This window comes from Tamandua tetradactyla, chromosome 21 (assembly GCF_023851605.1).
Source record: "Tamandua tetradactyla isolate mTamTet1 chromosome 21, mTamTet1.pri, whole genome shotgun sequence".
In the NCBI taxonomy this organism is placed as follows: domain Eukaryota; kingdom Metazoa; phylum Chordata; class Mammalia; order Pilosa; family Myrmecophagidae; genus Tamandua; species Tamandua tetradactyla.
Genome location: NC_135347.1, coordinates 5425875 through 5442376, shown reverse-complemented (window position 1 = coordinate 5442376; position 16502 = coordinate 5425875). Strand labels below are relative to the sequence as shown.

At 38.6% G+C, this 16502-nt stretch overlaps 1 protein-coding gene across 6 annotated transcripts in view; it reads left to right on the top strand.

The window, feature by feature from the left end:
• SNX2 (sorting nexin 2) overlaps nucleotides 1-16502 on the top strand; it is a 67814-nt gene that overhangs the window by 15473 nt on the left and 35839 nt on the right. Inside the window, exon 1 of one of the 6 annotated variants that reach the window (XM_077138825.1) lies at nucleotides 11000-11112. The exons of the other annotated variants lie outside the window; for them this stretch is intronic. The gene's annotated coding sequence lies outside the window, so the exon portion shown is untranslated. Of the gene's footprint in view, nucleotides 1-10999; nucleotides 11113-16502 lie in introns of those variants that run through there. 6 annotated transcript variants of the gene reach the window in all.

Sequence of the window (16502 nt, the reverse complement as noted above, 5' to 3'; positions counted from 1 at the left end):
GTGGATATCCAGTTCTCCAAGCACCAGTTATTGAAGAGACTATTCTGTCCCAGGTGAGTTGCCTTGACTACCTTATCAAAGATCAATTGTCCATAGATGAGAGGGTCTGTGTGTTAGTATTCTGTTTGATTCCTTTGGTCAGTATACTTTATGCCAGTAGCTTGCTGTTTTGATGACTGTAGCTTCATAATATGCCTTCAAGTCAGGTAGTGTGAGACCTCTGACTTCATTTTTGGTCTCAGGATATGTTTAGCTGTTCGGGGCACCCTGCCCTTCCAGATAAATTTGGTTATTGGTTTTTCTATTTCTGAAAAGTAAGTTTTTTTGGATTTTAACTGATATTGCATTGAATCTATAAGTAATTTAGGTAGAATTGACATCTTAACTATATTTGGTCTTCCAGTCCATGAACCTGGTATGCCCTTCCATTAACTCAGGTCTTCTGTGATTTCTTTTAGCAATTTCTTTGTATAGATCTTTTGTGTCTATAGTTAAAATTATTCCTAAATATTTTATTCTTTTGGTTGCAATTGTAAATGGAATTTTTTCAATCGAGGCTAAATTTATAAATAATATTTATAAATTTATAATTTATAAATTTACAATTCTGAAGCCATGAAAATATCCAAATTAAGGCATCAATAAGAGGATACCTTTTCTGAAGTAAGGCCATTGGCATCCAGGGTTTCTCTGTCAGATAGCAAGGCATATACTGGCGTCTGCTGGTCCTTTGCTTCTGGGACTTAGCCCTCTCTGTTTCTTTATCTGAGCATTTGTGGGTTGTCTCTTACCCTATCTGTGGCATTTCTCTCTCATCTCTGTGCTCTCTCACTCTTTTATCCTCTCAAAGCACTCCAGTAAAAAGCATTAAGACCCACCTTTAATTGAGTAGGAACATCTCAAGGAAACAGCCAATTCAAAAAGTCCCACCTACTATTGTAGACCAACAAAAATGGATCAAAAGAATAGGGTGTTTTTCTGGTGTATGTAACAGCTTCAGGATAGCACAGGGGTCAGGAGCAGAATAAAGAATTGTAGCAGTGTGGGGAGAGAACATACTGGTGGGGAAGAGGCTCTAGGGGCTCTTGTGGTATGTGTACATTTTTTTAAGAAATCTTCACACATATACATATACATCCTGTACATGGTGTACAATCAGTGGCTCACCATATTATCAAATAGTTGTGTTTTCATCACCATGGTCATTTTTTATATGCATTTTTTTCCCACAAATAAGACTTTTTGCCTGTCACTTTTTTTCCCCATGCAGTAGAATTTTATTTGGCAATAAAAAGAAATGAAGTACTGATACAGACAACAACATGAGTGAACCTTGAAAACATTATGCTAAGTGAAAGTAGCCAAAGACAAAAGAACATATTACATAAATCCATTTATATGAAATGTCCAGAATAGGCAAAACTACAGAGACAAATTAGAAATTAGATTATTGGTTGTCAGGGACTAGGAGGAAGGGGAAATCTGGAGTGACTGCTAATAGGTACAGGGTTCCTTTTGGAGGTCATGAAAATGGCCTAAAATTAGGTGGTGAATTTAATGATCTGTGCATTTTATCTCAGTAAAGTTGTTTAAGAAAACCTCCCAGTGATTCTCACATGCAGAGAACACTGAGAACCACTGCTCTAACAATGGCCCTCAACATGTGATGGAAGGACCATCACTTTCACCCAGGAACTTGGTAGAAAAGCAGATTCCTAGGCCTTCCCCTAGACCTGCTTGCCTGTCACTTTAAAAAGTCTGAATTTTGAACAGATTATTGGACTGATGGCTCATATCCATCGGCTTATTCCACTTTAGCACCCATCTCATCTCCAGTTATTTTTCCAGAGCTTTCCGATTGCTTTTCTAGAACTACTACCTTCTCTGTGAAGCTGCATGAGTTTTCTCAATTCAAACTTGGGCTGCTTCAGCATTTTGATTTTTCTAACAACAGATACATACATCATGGAGAGGATAGATTGTCAAGCCTCTTCTGTCTTTACAAATGCTGCCTGGTGTCAGCTTATTGACCACTTGTTTCAAGTCATTTGTGTGCACCTCTCGGGTCATGATTTCCGTCATCTTCTATATATTTTTTTAAATTTTTTGTTAATTAAAAAAATTATAAGAAAGAAACATGAACATTCTTAATATATGTTCATTCCATTCTACATATATAATCAGTAATTCACAATATCATCACATAGTTGCATATTCATCATCATGATCATTTCTTAGAACATATGCATCAATTTAGAAAAAGAAATAAAGACAACAGAAAAATAAAACGAAAACAGAAAAAAAAATTTTTGCATTCTATATCCCTTACCCCTCCCATTCATTGATCACTAGCATTTCAAACTAAATTTATTTTAACATTTGTTCCCCTATTATTTATTTTTATTCCATATGTTCTACTCTTCTGTTGACAAGGTAGATAAAAGGAGCATTAGACACAAGGTTTTAACAATCACACAGTCACATTGTGAAAGCATATCATTATACAGTCATCATCAAGAAACATGGCTACTGCAACACAGCTCTACAATTTCAGGCAGTTCCCTCCAGCCTCTCCATTATATCTTGAATAACAAGGTGATATCTACTTAATGCGTAAGAATAACCTCCAGGATAACCTCTCGATTCTGTTTGAAATCTCTCAGCCATTGACACTTTGTCTCATTTCACTCTTCCCCCTTTTGGTCGAGATGGTTTTCTCAATCCCTTGATGTGGAGTCTCAGCTCATTCTAGGGTTTTTCTCAATCCCTTGATGCTGAGTCTCAGCTCATTCTAGAATTTCTGTCCCACGTTGCCAGGAAGGTCCACACCCCTGGGAGTCATTTCCCACGTAGACAGGGGGAGGGCGGTGACTTTGCTTGCTGTGTTGGCTGGAGAGAGAGGCCACATCTGAGTAACAAAAGAGGTTCCCCTGGGGGTGACACTTAGGACTGATTCTAAGTAGGCTTCACCTATCCTTTGTGGGGTTAAGTTTCATATGAACAAACCCCAAGACCGGGGGCTCAGCTTATAGCTTTGGTTGTCCACACTGCTTGTGAGAATATCAAGAATTCAACTTGGGGAAGTTGAATTTCTCCCCGTTCTCACCATTCCCCAAAGGGGGCTTTGCAAATACTTTTCCACTCACTGATCAAATCACTCTGGAATTCATCAGGCCATCACTCTGGACAAACCAACAAAATATCAGGTCCTACCCAAGATTCCAAGTACTTATGGTGTTCAGTTAAACTATCTACATAAGTTATATTAGGAAGTGCACTGGTCAAAATGTAAATTTTGTACCAAATAAACATTTTTTGATTTAATCTCACATATAAGCTGAAGTTTTAAAATATTAATTACCATCTCTTTTCAGCACCCTGCAGTAATGACATTCCTTTGTTCTTCCTCATGCAAAAACATTTTTTATATTTGTACATTTAGTCACTATCATTATAAACACCCTAGGCATTCCTAGATTATACCATCTCAGTCTTTATCATTTATCTTTCTTTGTGATTTCGTTTATGCCCCTAGCCCTCCTCCCTCTATCATTCTCACATTCAGCTTCATTCAGTGTTTTAACATAATTGTATTACAGTTAGGTAGTATTGTGCTGTCTGTTTCTCAGTTTTTATATTCAGTCCTGTTGTACAATCTGTATCCCTTCAGCTCCGATTACCCAATATCTTACCCTATTTCTAACTCCTGATGGTCTCTGTTACCAACGAAATATTCCAAGTTTATTCACTAATGTCAGTTCATATCAGTGAGACCATACAGTATTTGTCTTTTTGTTTCTGGCTAATCTCACTCAGCACAATGTCCTTAAGGTCCATCCATGTTGTTACATACTTCATGACTTTATTCTGTCTTACAGCTGCATAATATTCCATCATATGTGTATACCAAAATTTGTTTAGCCACTCATCTGTTGATGTACAATTTGGTTGTTCCGTCTGTTTGCAATTGTAAATAATGCTGTTATAAGCATTGGTGTGCAAATGTCCGTTTGTGTCCTTGCCCTCATGTCCTTTGAGTAGATACCTAGCAATGGTATTGCCGGGTTATATGGCAATTCTATATTTAACTTTTTGAGGAACTACCCAACTGCCTTCCACAGTGGTTGTACCATTTGACATTGCCACCAACAGTGGATAAGTGTGCTCTTTCTCCACATCCTCTCCAGCGCTTGTCATTTTCTGTTTTATTGATAATGGCCATTCTGATGGGTATGAGATGATATCTCATTGTGGTTTTGATTTGCATTTCTCTAATGACCAGGGACGTTGAGCATCTCTTCATGTGCCTTTTGGCCATTTGTATTTCTTCTTCTGAGAAGTATCTGTTCAAGTCTTTTGCCCAATTTGTAATTGGATTGGCTGTCTTTTTGTTGTTGAGTTGAGCAATCTCTTTATAAATTCAGGATACTAGACCTTTATCTGATATGTCGTTTCCAAATATTGTTTCCCATTGTGTAGGCTGTCCTTTTACTTTCTTTTTTTTTTTTTGATGTTTAGATAAAAAATGACCTTTATTTCACAAAATTGATATTTCCATTAAAATGATTTTATATACCACTTTTATATTTAAAGGGAAAAAATTGGCAAGTTCAGAAATTGTACTCTTAAAGTCATCTCTTTAGCTTTGAGACTGCAATTACTGGACGGTGTTCGCTCTCAGGTCTGGCTCAGTGCTTTGATAGTGCACTAACATTAACCGGAGTAGAATTTTCACATTGTGTTAGGGATCTGTTACACCAAGGGACCTTCCCAATCATCTGCTGCCCTGCCTGGGTGGAAGCTTAGTTGTGTGTTCTTGTGTAACATTTTCACCAGCCCATTACCCCCATCTATATGGGATGAAGTCTGTCATTTGGGAGGATGAGAAAGAATCAAACCAAGAATTTTTGGAAATAAGGTAGAAATGAGTTCCAGTTGTGAAAGTCAGAAGTCCAACACGAGTCTCACTGGACTTAAAACAAGGGGTTGGCAGGGAGTGTTCTTTCCTGGAGGCTCTGGGGGAGAGTGCTTTCTTGTCTCTTCCAGCTTTCAGAGGCCTCCCAAATGCCTTGGCTCATGGCCCCTCCCCTCTTCAAAGCCAACAATGGAGCCAGTGAGACTTTCCCACATGAAGTCTTGATGAAGTTCTTTGATGTGCAAAAGTGTTTAATTTTGATGAGTTCCCGTTTATTCATTTCTTTCTTCAGTGCTCTTGCTTTTGGTGTAAGGTCTTTAAAACCCCCTCCAAGTATAAGATTTAGAAGGTATTTCCCTATATTTTCTTCTAACAGTTTTATTGTCTTAGATCTAATGTTTAGGTCTTTGATCCATTTTTAGTTAACTTTTGTATAGGGTGTGAGATATGAGTCCTCTTTCATTCTTTTGCATATGGATATCCAGTTCTCTAGGCACCATTTATTGAAGAGACTGTTCTGTCCCAGGTGAGTTGGCTTGACTGCGTTATCAAAGGTCAATTTCCATAGATGAGAGGGTCTATATCTGAACACTCTATTTGATTCCATTGGTCCATGTATCTATCTTTATGCCAGTTTTGATGCCTTGTATTTCTTTTTCTTGTCTAATTGCTCTGGTTAGAACTTCCAACACAATGTTGAATAAAAGTTGTGACAGTGGACATCCTTGTCTTGTTCCTGATGTTAGGGGGAAAGTTTTCAGTTTTACCCCATTGAGGAATGCATTAGCTGTGGGTTTTTCATATATAACATTTATCATTTTAAGGAAGTTCCCTTTTTTCCCTATCCTTTGAAGTGTTTAGAACAGGAAAGAATGTTGAATTTTGTCAAATGCCTTTTCTGCATCAGTCGATCATCATGTGGTTTTTCTGCTTTGATTTGTTGATATGGTATATTACATTAATTGATTTTCTTATGTTGAACCATCCTTGCATACCTGGAATGAATCCTACTTGGACATGATGTATCATTCTTGTAATGTGTTGCTAGATTCGATTTGCTAGAATTTTGTTGAGGATTTTTACATCTATATTCATTAGAGAGATTGATCTGCAGTTTTCTTTTTTTGTAATATCTTTGTCTGGCTTTGTTATGAGGGTGTCAACATCACCCTCCTCTTCAATTTTTTGGAGAGTTTGAGCAGGATTGGTACTAATTCTTTCTGGAATGTTTGGTAGAATTCACATGTGAAGCCATCTGGTCCTGGACTTTTCTTTTTGGAAAACTTCTTAATGACTGATGCAATTTCTTTACTTATGATTGGTTTGTTGAGGTCGTCTATTTCTTCTCGAGTTGAAGTTGGTTGTTGTTGCCTTTCCAGGAAGTTGTCCATTTCATCTACATTGTTGTATTTATTAGCATAAAGTTGTTCATGGTATCCTGTTATTACTTCCTTTATTTTTGGGGGGTCAGTGGTTATGACTCCTCTTCCATTTCTGATCTTATTTATTTGCATCCTCTCTCTTCTTTGTTTTGTCAGTCTTGCTAAGGGTCCATCAATCTTATTGATTTTCTCATAGAACCAGCTTCTGATTTTATTGATTTTCTCAATTGTTTTCATGTTTTCAATTTCATTTATTTGTGCTCTGATCTTCATTATTTCTTTTCTTTTGCTTGCTTTGGGGTTAGTTTGCTGTTACTTCTCTACTTCTTCCAAGTGGACTGATAATTCCTCAATTTTTGCCCTTCTTTTCTCGATATAGGCGTTTAGGGCAATAAATATACCTCTTAGCACTGCCTTGGCTGCATCCCATAAGTTTTGATATGTTGTGTTTTCATTTTCATTTGCCTTCAGATATTTACTGATTTCTCTTGTAATTTCTTTCTTGACCCACTGGTTGTTTTAGAGTGTATTGTTGAGCTTCCAGATATTTGTGAATTTTCTAGCACTCTGCCTATTATTGATTTCCAACTTCATTCCTTTATGATCTGAGAAAGTGTTTTGTATGATTTCAATCATTTAAAATTTATTGAGATTTGCTTTCTGACCCAGCCTATGGTCTATCCTTGAGAATGACCCATGAGCACTTGAGAAAAAGGTGTATCCTGCTGTTGTGGGGTGTAATGTTCTATAAATGTCTATTATGTCTGGCTCATTTATTGCGTTATTCAAATTCTCTGTTTGTTTATTGATCATCTGTCTAGATATTCTGTCCATTAATGAGAGTGGGGAATTGAAGTCTCCAGCTGTTTCGGTAGATGTGCCTGTTTCTGTTTTCAGTGTTTTCATGTTTGCCTCGTGCATTTTGGAGCATTCTGGCTCGGTGCATAAATGTTTATGATTGTTATGTCTTCTTGTTGAATTGTTCCTTCTTTGTCTCTTTTAAGTGTTTTACATTTGAAGTCTAATTTGTTGGATATTAGTCTAGCTACTCCTGCTCTTTTCTGATTGCTATTTGCATGAAATATCTTTTCTCAACCTTTCACTTTCAACCTGTGTTTATCCTTGGGTCTAAGATGCATTTCCTGTAGACAGCATATAGATGGGTCCTGTTTTTAAATCCATTCTTCCAGTCTATGTCTTTTGATTGGGGAGTTTAATCCATTGACGTTTAGTGTTATTACTACACAGGTAGTACTTTCTTCTACCATTTTGCCTTTTGGATTTTATATGTCATATCTAGTTTTCCTTCTTTTTCCTTTCTACACTTTTATCCACACCTCTCTCTTCTGTCTTTTCATATCTGTCTTTAGTGCTCCCTTTAGTATTTCTTGCAGAGCTGGTCTCTTGGTCACAAATTCTCTGAGTGATTTTTTATCTGAAAATGTTTTAATTTCCCTCTCTTTTTTTATTAATTAAAAAAATTAACAAGCAAAAACATTAATATATCATTCCATTCTACATGTATAATCAGTAATTCTTAATATCATCACATAGTTGCATATGCATCGATTTAGAAAAAGAAAAAGACAACAGAAAAGGAAATAAGACGAGAACAGAAAAAAAAAAGATTATACATACCATATGCCTTACCCCTCGCTTTCATTTATCACTAGCATTTCAAACTAAATTTATTTTAACATTTGTTCCCCCTATTATTTATTTTTATCCCCCTCATTTTTGAGGGAATATTTTGCTGGATATAGAATTCTTGGTTGGCAGTTTTTCTTTTTTAGTAATATAAATACATCATCCCACGGTCTTTCTCTCTTCCATGATTTCTGCTGAGAAATCCATTCATAGTCTTATTGAGCTTCCTTTGTATGTGATGGATTGCTTTTCTCTTGCTGCTTTCAAGATTCTCTTTCTCTTTGACCTCTCACATTCTAATTAGTAAGTGTCTTTGGAGTACGTCTATTTGGATCTATTCTCTTTGGGGTATGCTGCACTTCTTGGATCTGTAACTTTAAGACTTTCATAAGAGTTGGGAAATTTTCAGTGATAATTTCTTCTATTAGTTTTTCTCCTCGTTTTCCCTTCTCTTCTCCTTCTGGGACACTCACAACACGTGCACTCACAACACATGTATTCATGTGTTTCATATTGTCATTCAATTCCCTGAGTCCCTGCTCATATTTTTCCATTTTTTTTCCCTATATTTTCTTTTTCTTAGTGGATTTCACATGATTCGTCCTCCAGTTCACTAATCCTATCTTTTGCCTCTTGACATCTACCATTGTAGGTTTCCATTGTTTTCTTCATCTCTTCTACTGTGCCTTTCATTCCCATAAGTTCTGTAATTTGTTTTTTCAGACTTTCGATTTCTTCTTTTTGTTCATTCCTTGCCTTTTTTTTTTTTTTTTTTTTTTTTTTTTAAAGGAAAGACAGAGAGAAGGAAGGAAGGATAGAAGGAAGGAAGGAAGGAAGAAAGGGAAACAACTTTAAACATTTTCTTGTTTTATTGTATTTTGTTTCTCCGCTTTTTGTTACATGGGCTGGGGCCGGGAATCGAACCGAGGTCCTCCGGCATAGCAGGCAAGCACTTTGCCCGCTGAGCCACCGCGGCCCGCCCATTCCTTGCCTTTTTTATATCCTCCCTCAATATGTTGATTTGCTTTTTGATGAGGTTTTCCATGTCTGTTCGTATATTCCGAATTAATTGTCAACTCCTGTATTCCATTGAATTGTTGCTTTTTTCCTTTGACTGGGCCATATCTTCAGTTTTCCTAGTGTGATTTGTTATTTTTTTGCTGGCATCTAGGCATTTAATTGCCTTAATTTATTCGGGAGATTGCTTACACTTCTTTTACCAAGGGTTTTCTTGCTGGATCAATTTGTTTTCTGTCTGTTCTTTGACATTCAGTTCAGCTTTTTCTGGTCCTCTAGCTTATGTATTGTTTAACAGAGGAGAATTTTTCACTTCTTGCCTTTTTGTTTCTTGCCCTGTCTGTGTGGTGTCTTTCCCCCCCACCCTTAGGAGGGTCTACTTAGGTATTATAGACCCAACCGGATTTTCTCAGATCAAACTGGCCTCCTATCAGGAGGAAAGAGGCACCTGCGTCAGTTTTCCCTGAGGGTGAGACCCAGCAGGTTGAAAGACTTTCCTGTGAAGTCTCTGGACTCTGTTTTTTTTATCCTGCCCAGTAGATGGTGCTTGTCTACCTGCGGGTCCCACCAGCATAAGATGATGTGGTACCTTTAACTTTGGCAGACTCTCCCTGCTGGAGGCGTGGTGGAGGCAGAGGAGAGGTTGTAGGCTGGTTTTAATGGCTTCAAATTACTAAGCCCTAGTGTCTGAATTCCTTAAAGGAGGGATTCCACCTAAGTTGGGCTTCACCCCTCCCCTGGGGAAGGCACAAGCTCCAGACAAGCCCTTAAACGAGGTTGTTTCTGCCTATGCCTGGACAGTTGAGCCTGAGAAGTCCTGCTCCTGTATCCAGAGGCAGTCAAGCCTTTGTCGAAACACAGCCACAAAAATCTGTTTCTTTTTCTTTTTCTTTTTCTGTCAGCCCTGCCCCCTTGGTGCCGGGGCAAAAATGAGCGATCTCCACTTTGACCAGGTTCACTTGAACTGGGGCCTATTTTTAGTTGTCTGAATTTGTTAATTAATTCTTCAGTTGGTGTTCGGTTGGGCTCAGCCTCTGCTGCTGGTAAAGTCTCTTTCCTTTCCCCTCTGGGGTGCAGCCTGTGGGGGAGGAGCGCCTGCCACTATGGCTTGTAGAACTGACGGTTCTGGGGGTGCTCACAGCCGGTCCAGCTGGTCCAGACTGGGGTATACTGTGTATCCAGTCACTGTTGTGCCCCCAGGAGCTGTTCTGTACTGTTTCTGGTTATTTAGTAGTTGTTCTGGAGGACAAACTAAATCACGCACATTGCTAAGCCGCCATCTTTGTTGCTGCTCTCTCCATCATTTGCTTTTTCCCTTCAGTTTTTCAATGTGGTGTATTGCATAATTGATTTTCTTGTTTTGAACCATCCATGCATTCTTGGAATAAACCCTTTTGGTCATTGTTTTAGATTGTAAGCTGCTGTAATGCAATATGCTAGAAATGGAAAAGACTTTTTTAAAGGGAATTTATTAAGTTGCAAGGTTACAGTTCAAAGGCTGTGAAAATGTCCAAATTAAGGCACCAAGAATTTACCTTCACTCAGAAAGGCTGAGGCTGTCTGGAACAGCTCTATCATCTGGAAAATCATGTGGCTTGCATCTGCTTTGGGTTCTGACACCAATCTCAGCTGAAAAGGCATATATCAACATCTGCTAGCTTTCTCTCCTCGTTTCATAAGGCTTCCCCAGGGGTGCCTTCCTTCTGCATCTCAAGTGGTCTCTGGCTGTGTGGGCTCTGTTGGTTCTGAAGTTTTTTTCCAATGTGGTTTCCACTTAAAGGGCCCCAGTAAGCAACCCCACCTTGAATGGGTTGTGGTAGTTAGATTCAGTTGTCAACTTGCCCAGGTGAAGGCACCTAGTTCTGTTGCTATGGACATGAACCAATGGTACCTGAACCTCATCTGTTGATTATTACATCTGCAGTTGGCTAAGAGGCATGCCTGCTGCATGAATGACGTTTGACTTAATTGGCTGGTGCTTAAAAGAGAGAGCGCAATGTAGCACAGCCTAAGCAGCTCATTATAACTTATCTCAGCACTCGCAGCTCAGCCCAGGCCTTTGGAGATGAAGAAAGATGTCACCCCGGGGAAAGTTGTTGGAACCCAGGGACCTGGAGAGAAGACCAGCAGAGACCATCCTGTGCCTTCCACGTAAGAAAGAACCTCAGTGGAAAGTTAGCTGCCTTTCCTCTGAAGAACTAACAAAATAAATCCCCTTTTATTAAAAGCCAATCCATCTCTGGTGTGTTGCATTCCGACAGCTAGCAAACTAAAGTATAAGTGGAGACACATCTCCATGAAAACCACCTAATCAGAAGATTCCACCCAGCAATACTGAATGAGAACTAAAGAACTTGGCTTTTCTGGGGTTCACAACAGATTCAAATTGGCACATTCCACCGTTTGGACCCCCCCAAAATGCAAAATACATTAATTCATTCACGATATCACAAAGCCTTATACCATTTCAGTAGCAATACAAATACAATACAAACTCAGATACAGTACAGAATCTCAACAAAATCAACTATAGGCATTGTCTGTCCTAAGGCAGGATTTTTCTCTGGCTCTGTACCTATAAAACTCAGAACAAGTTATCTGCTGTTAATATACAAAGGAGGGACAGTAATAGGTTTCCATACAGAGAAATTGGAAGGAACACAGGGGTCACTAGACCCAAACTGTTCTGAAATCTTCAGGGCAAACCCCATTAGATTTCAAATTCTGAGAATCAGTTTTCCTCAGGATTTTAGAAAGCTTCAGTCCCACCCTTTCCAAGGGCCTATGTGACATCTGGACTCTCTAAAAGCTCAGGTGAGAATTGCAACCTTGAAGGACATTGGAAAAACCACCTTTTTCTCAGCCCCACCCTCTCCAAGCATTCGGGCAACACCCTGGCTCTCTGCCATCTCAGAGGTACAGGCTTAACTCCCTGAGAACGATATGGTGGCAGCCACGCCCTCTTCAGTCCCCAAGGAATGTGCTTAACCCTCTCCGAGGCCGTGGGGCACCGAAAAACCTGCCCTCTGCCTTCAGGGCAAACTCACCCTCTCCAAGTGTATGGGTGGGTCTGCTATCCTAGCCTGAGGTTTCTTGGTATCAGACCTTAGCTTCCATGGTTCTGCTTCTGAAGTTACTTTGTGTTCAGTTTTTCCCTTTTCTGTCTCTTTTACTCCAGACTGCAGTAGTTCTGTTTACACAGATCCCGCAACACTCTTGGTTTTCCATGGAATATACTGGGATCGTGCCCATCAGTCAAAAGGAGTTTTCACAGATCTTTTCTGGATAATCCCATCTCAAATCGTCACTTCTCCTGTAATGGCTAACTGCTTCCATGTTTGGTTAAATAAAACCTAATGTTGAGCCCTGTTCTCTGGGGGCTCTCTTTCTGTAAGCCCCAAATTTTCTAGACCATCAATTTTTGGTTTCTTTGTACCCAAGAGTTCAGTTCTCAGCTTATCTCTTTCCTGTTGTATCTTACTATAAGTTGCAAGGAGAAGCCTGTTTTACCTTCTCACCTTTAGTTTGGAAATTTCCTCGGCTATGTACCCTGGGTCATCGCCTTTAAATTCTAACTTCTATCCAACAGCATATGGCCAAATGCTCTACCATCTTAAAACAAAGGTCACCCTCCAGTTTGCAGTGATGGCATTCCTCATTTCTTTCTAAAGCCTCCTCTGAGGTATCTTTAGAGTTCACATTTCTACCAATAGTCTCTTCAAAGCATTGTAGGTCTTCTCTATCAAGCTTCTCACAATTCATCCAAAAATCTTCCCCTCATTCATTTAAAAAGCTGTTCCAACATGTTTGTTAATTGCAGACTGCAGCAGCACCCCACTTGTCCTGTACCAGAATCTGTTTTAGTTTGTACAGCTGCGGGAATGCAATATACCAGAAATGGAATGGCTTTTAAAAAGGAAACTTATTAAGTTGCAAGTTTACAGTCATGATTGTGAAAATCATTAACAGGAGTTTACTGTGATGGTTAGGTTCTGGTGTCAACTTGGTCAAGTGATGATGCCCAGTTGTCTGGCCAGGCAAGCACTGGCTTGACTGTTGCTGCAAGGATATTTCATAGCTGGTTGATAAACCGAAAGGCCCGTATATTAAATCATCAGTCAGTTGATTGCACCTGTGGCTTATTATATCTGCTGTCAACTGAGGCGGGCCTCCCACTGACAAGTTAATCCAGTCAGCTGAAGACTTTTAAGGAAGGAGACCGTTTCACTGCTCCTTTAACCAGCGAGCTTCTCCTGTGGAGTTTGTCCAGACTCTTCATCGGAGCTGCCAGCTTCACAGCCTGTCCTATAAATTTTGGACTCTTCCATTCCCATGGTTGTGTGAGACATCTTTATAAATCCCATATTTATAGATATCTCCTATTGGTTCTGTTTCTCTAGAGAGCCCTGACTAATAGCGTTTCCTTCACTCAAGAAAAGCTGATGCCATCTGGAACAGCTCTGTCAGCTGGGAAGTCACGTGGCTGGCATCAGCCTGGGTCCTTGGGTTCTGGACACTTGTCTCAGCTGGGAAGGCACACGCAACTTCTGCTAGCTTTCTCTCCTTGTTTGATAAGGCTTCCCTGGGGGTGTCTTCCTTCTGCATCTCTAGAAGTGTCTGGCTGTGTGGGCTTTATTGGGTCTGAAGCTTTTCCCAAAGTGGTTCCCTCTTAAAGGGCTCCAGCAAGCAACCCCATCTTGAATAGGTGGAGACATATCTCCTTGGAAGCTATCTAGTCAAAAGTTACCTCCCATAATTGGGTCGGTCACATCTCCATGAAAACAATAAAAATCCCACCCAGCAGTACTGATTGAAGATTAAAGAACTTGTCTTTTCTGGGGTACACAATAGATTCAAACATGGTGTGCAATTATTTTGATGTGCTGTTGGATTCGATTTACACATATTTTGTTGAGAATCTTTGCGTCTGTACTCATTAGAGAGGTTGGTCTGTAATTTTCTTTTCTTGTAGTATCTTTATCTGGCTTTGGTGGCTGATGTTGGCCTCATAGAATGAGTTAGGTAGTGTTCCCTCCTATTCCATTTTTAGGAAGAGTTTGAGCCGGATTGATATTAATTTTTCTTGAAATGATCAGTAGAATTCACCTGTGAATCATCTGGTCCTTGGTTTTTCTTTTTTGGGGACGTTTTGATAACTCATTCAATCTCTTTATTTGTAATTGGTCTGTTGAGATCTTTTATTGCTTCCAGAGTCAGTATAGGTTGTGTGTTTCTAGGAATTTGTCCATTTCATCTAAGTTGTGTAACTTGTTGGTAAACGCTTGTTCATCGTATTCTTATCAGTTTTATTTCTATGGAGTTAGTAGTAATGTCCCTCCCCCATTTCTGATTTTATTTATTTACCTCCTCTTTTTCTTTGTTAGTCTAGCTAAGGATTTGTCGCTTTTATTGATCTTCTCAAAGAACCAACTTTTGGTTTTGTTGATTCTTTTGATTTTTGTTCTCAGTTTCATTTATTTCTGCTTTAATCTTTGTTGTTATTTCTTTTTTTCTGATTGCTTTGTGATTACTTCATTCTTTTTCTACTTCCAGGTGTGCAGTTTTTAAGTTTTAACTCTTCTTTTTTAATGTAGGCATTTAGGGCTACAGCACTATCTTTGCTGTATCCCGTAAGTTTTGTTATGGTGTGTCCTCGTTTGTATTTATCTTGAGATATTTACTGAATTCTTTTGCAGTTTCCTATTTGATGCCCTAAGAGTGTGCTGTTTAACTTCCATGTGTTTTTGAGTTTTCTAGGTCCCACTGGTTATTGATTGCCGTCTTCATTCCATTATGGTCAAAAAAAAGTGCTTTGTATAATTTCGGTCATTTATTGAGACTTCCTTTGTGACCCAATGTGTTCATTCTGGAGAATGATCCATGAGCACTTGAGAAAAATGTGTATCTTGCTGTTTTAGGGGTGCAGTGTTTTGTGTATATCTGTTTCTTCTAGAGCATTTGTAATATTATTATTCAGGGTATCTATTTCCTTACTAATCCTCTATGTAGATGTTCTGTCTATTGATGAGAGTACTGCATTGAAATCTTCAGCTATTATTGTAGAGATGTCTATTTCTCTCTTCAGTTTTGTCAATTTTTTCATCATGTTCCAGAGCACCCTTGTTAGGTGCTTAATTATTTTTATTGTTATTTCTTCTTGGTGGATTGTTCCTCTTGTTAATATATGTTAATTTTATTTGTTTTTTATAACAGTTTTGCATTTAAAGTCTATTTTATCCTGTATTAGTATAGCTACCCCAGCTCTTTTTTAGTTTCTGTTTGGTGGATTATCTTTTTCCACTCTTTCGCTTGCAACCTGTATTTGTCTTTGGGTCTAAAGTGAATGTCTTCTAGACAGCATATAAATTGATCATATATTTTTTAAATCAATTCTGCCAATCTGTGACTTTTTTTTCAACTTTTTTTATTGTGAAGTATAACATGTATACAAAAAAGCAATAAATATCCAAGTACATTTTAACAAACAGTTATAGAACAGATTTTAAAGTTTGGTAGTTTGGTATGGGTTACAGTTCCATGATTTTTCATTAGACCAAAAAAATTTTTAGTATAATGATTCTGCAGTCATACTCATTTGTTAAATCCTGTATTCTGGTTATACTTGTCCTTCTGCTTAAATAACATATACATGAAAATTATAGATTTCAAAGTACATCACAACAATTAGTTGTAGAACAGGTTTCAGAATTTGGTATGGGCTACAATTCTGCAATTTTAGGTTTTTATTCCTAGCTCCTCTAAGGTACTGGAGACTAAAAGAAACATCAGTATAATGATTCAACTCTCATAAGAATAACCTCCAGGATAACCTCTTGGCTCTATTTGAAATTTCTCAGCCACTGAAACTTTATTTTGTCTCATTTCTCTCTTCACTCTTTTGGTCAAGAAGCCTTTCTCAATCCCATGTTGCCAGGGAGATTTATGCCCCTGGGAGTTGTGTCCCATGTAGGGGGGAAGGCAGTGAGTTCACCTGCCACGTTGGCTTAGAGAGAGAAGCCACATCTGAGCAGCAAAAGAGTTTCTCTGCCCTCCCTCATTTTTATTTTTATTTTTTTAATTTTGTATGCTGTATGGTGGGGGCCACATTTCCTTTTTTTTTTTCTTCCATGTGACTATCTCATTATTGCAGCACCATTTGTTGAATTTTATTTTATTTTTTTGGGATGTGCATAGGCCAGGAATCGAACCTGGATCTCCCATGTGAGAATTCTACCACTGAACTACCCTTGTACCCACCTCCCTCATTTTTGAAGGACAGTTTTGCTGGATGAAGGATTCTGGCTGGCAGTTTTTCTGTTTCAGTATCTTAAGTATATCATACCATTCATTACCTTCCTGGCTCCGTGGTGTCTGATGACAAATCCACATTTGTTCTCATTGAACATCCCTTGTAATATGATCAATTACTTTTTCCTTACTGCTTTCAGAAATCTCTCTTTACCTTTGGCATTTGACATTCTGGTTTGTATTTGTTTTTGAGTAGGTCTTTTAGGATTTATTCTGTTTGGAGTATATTGCGT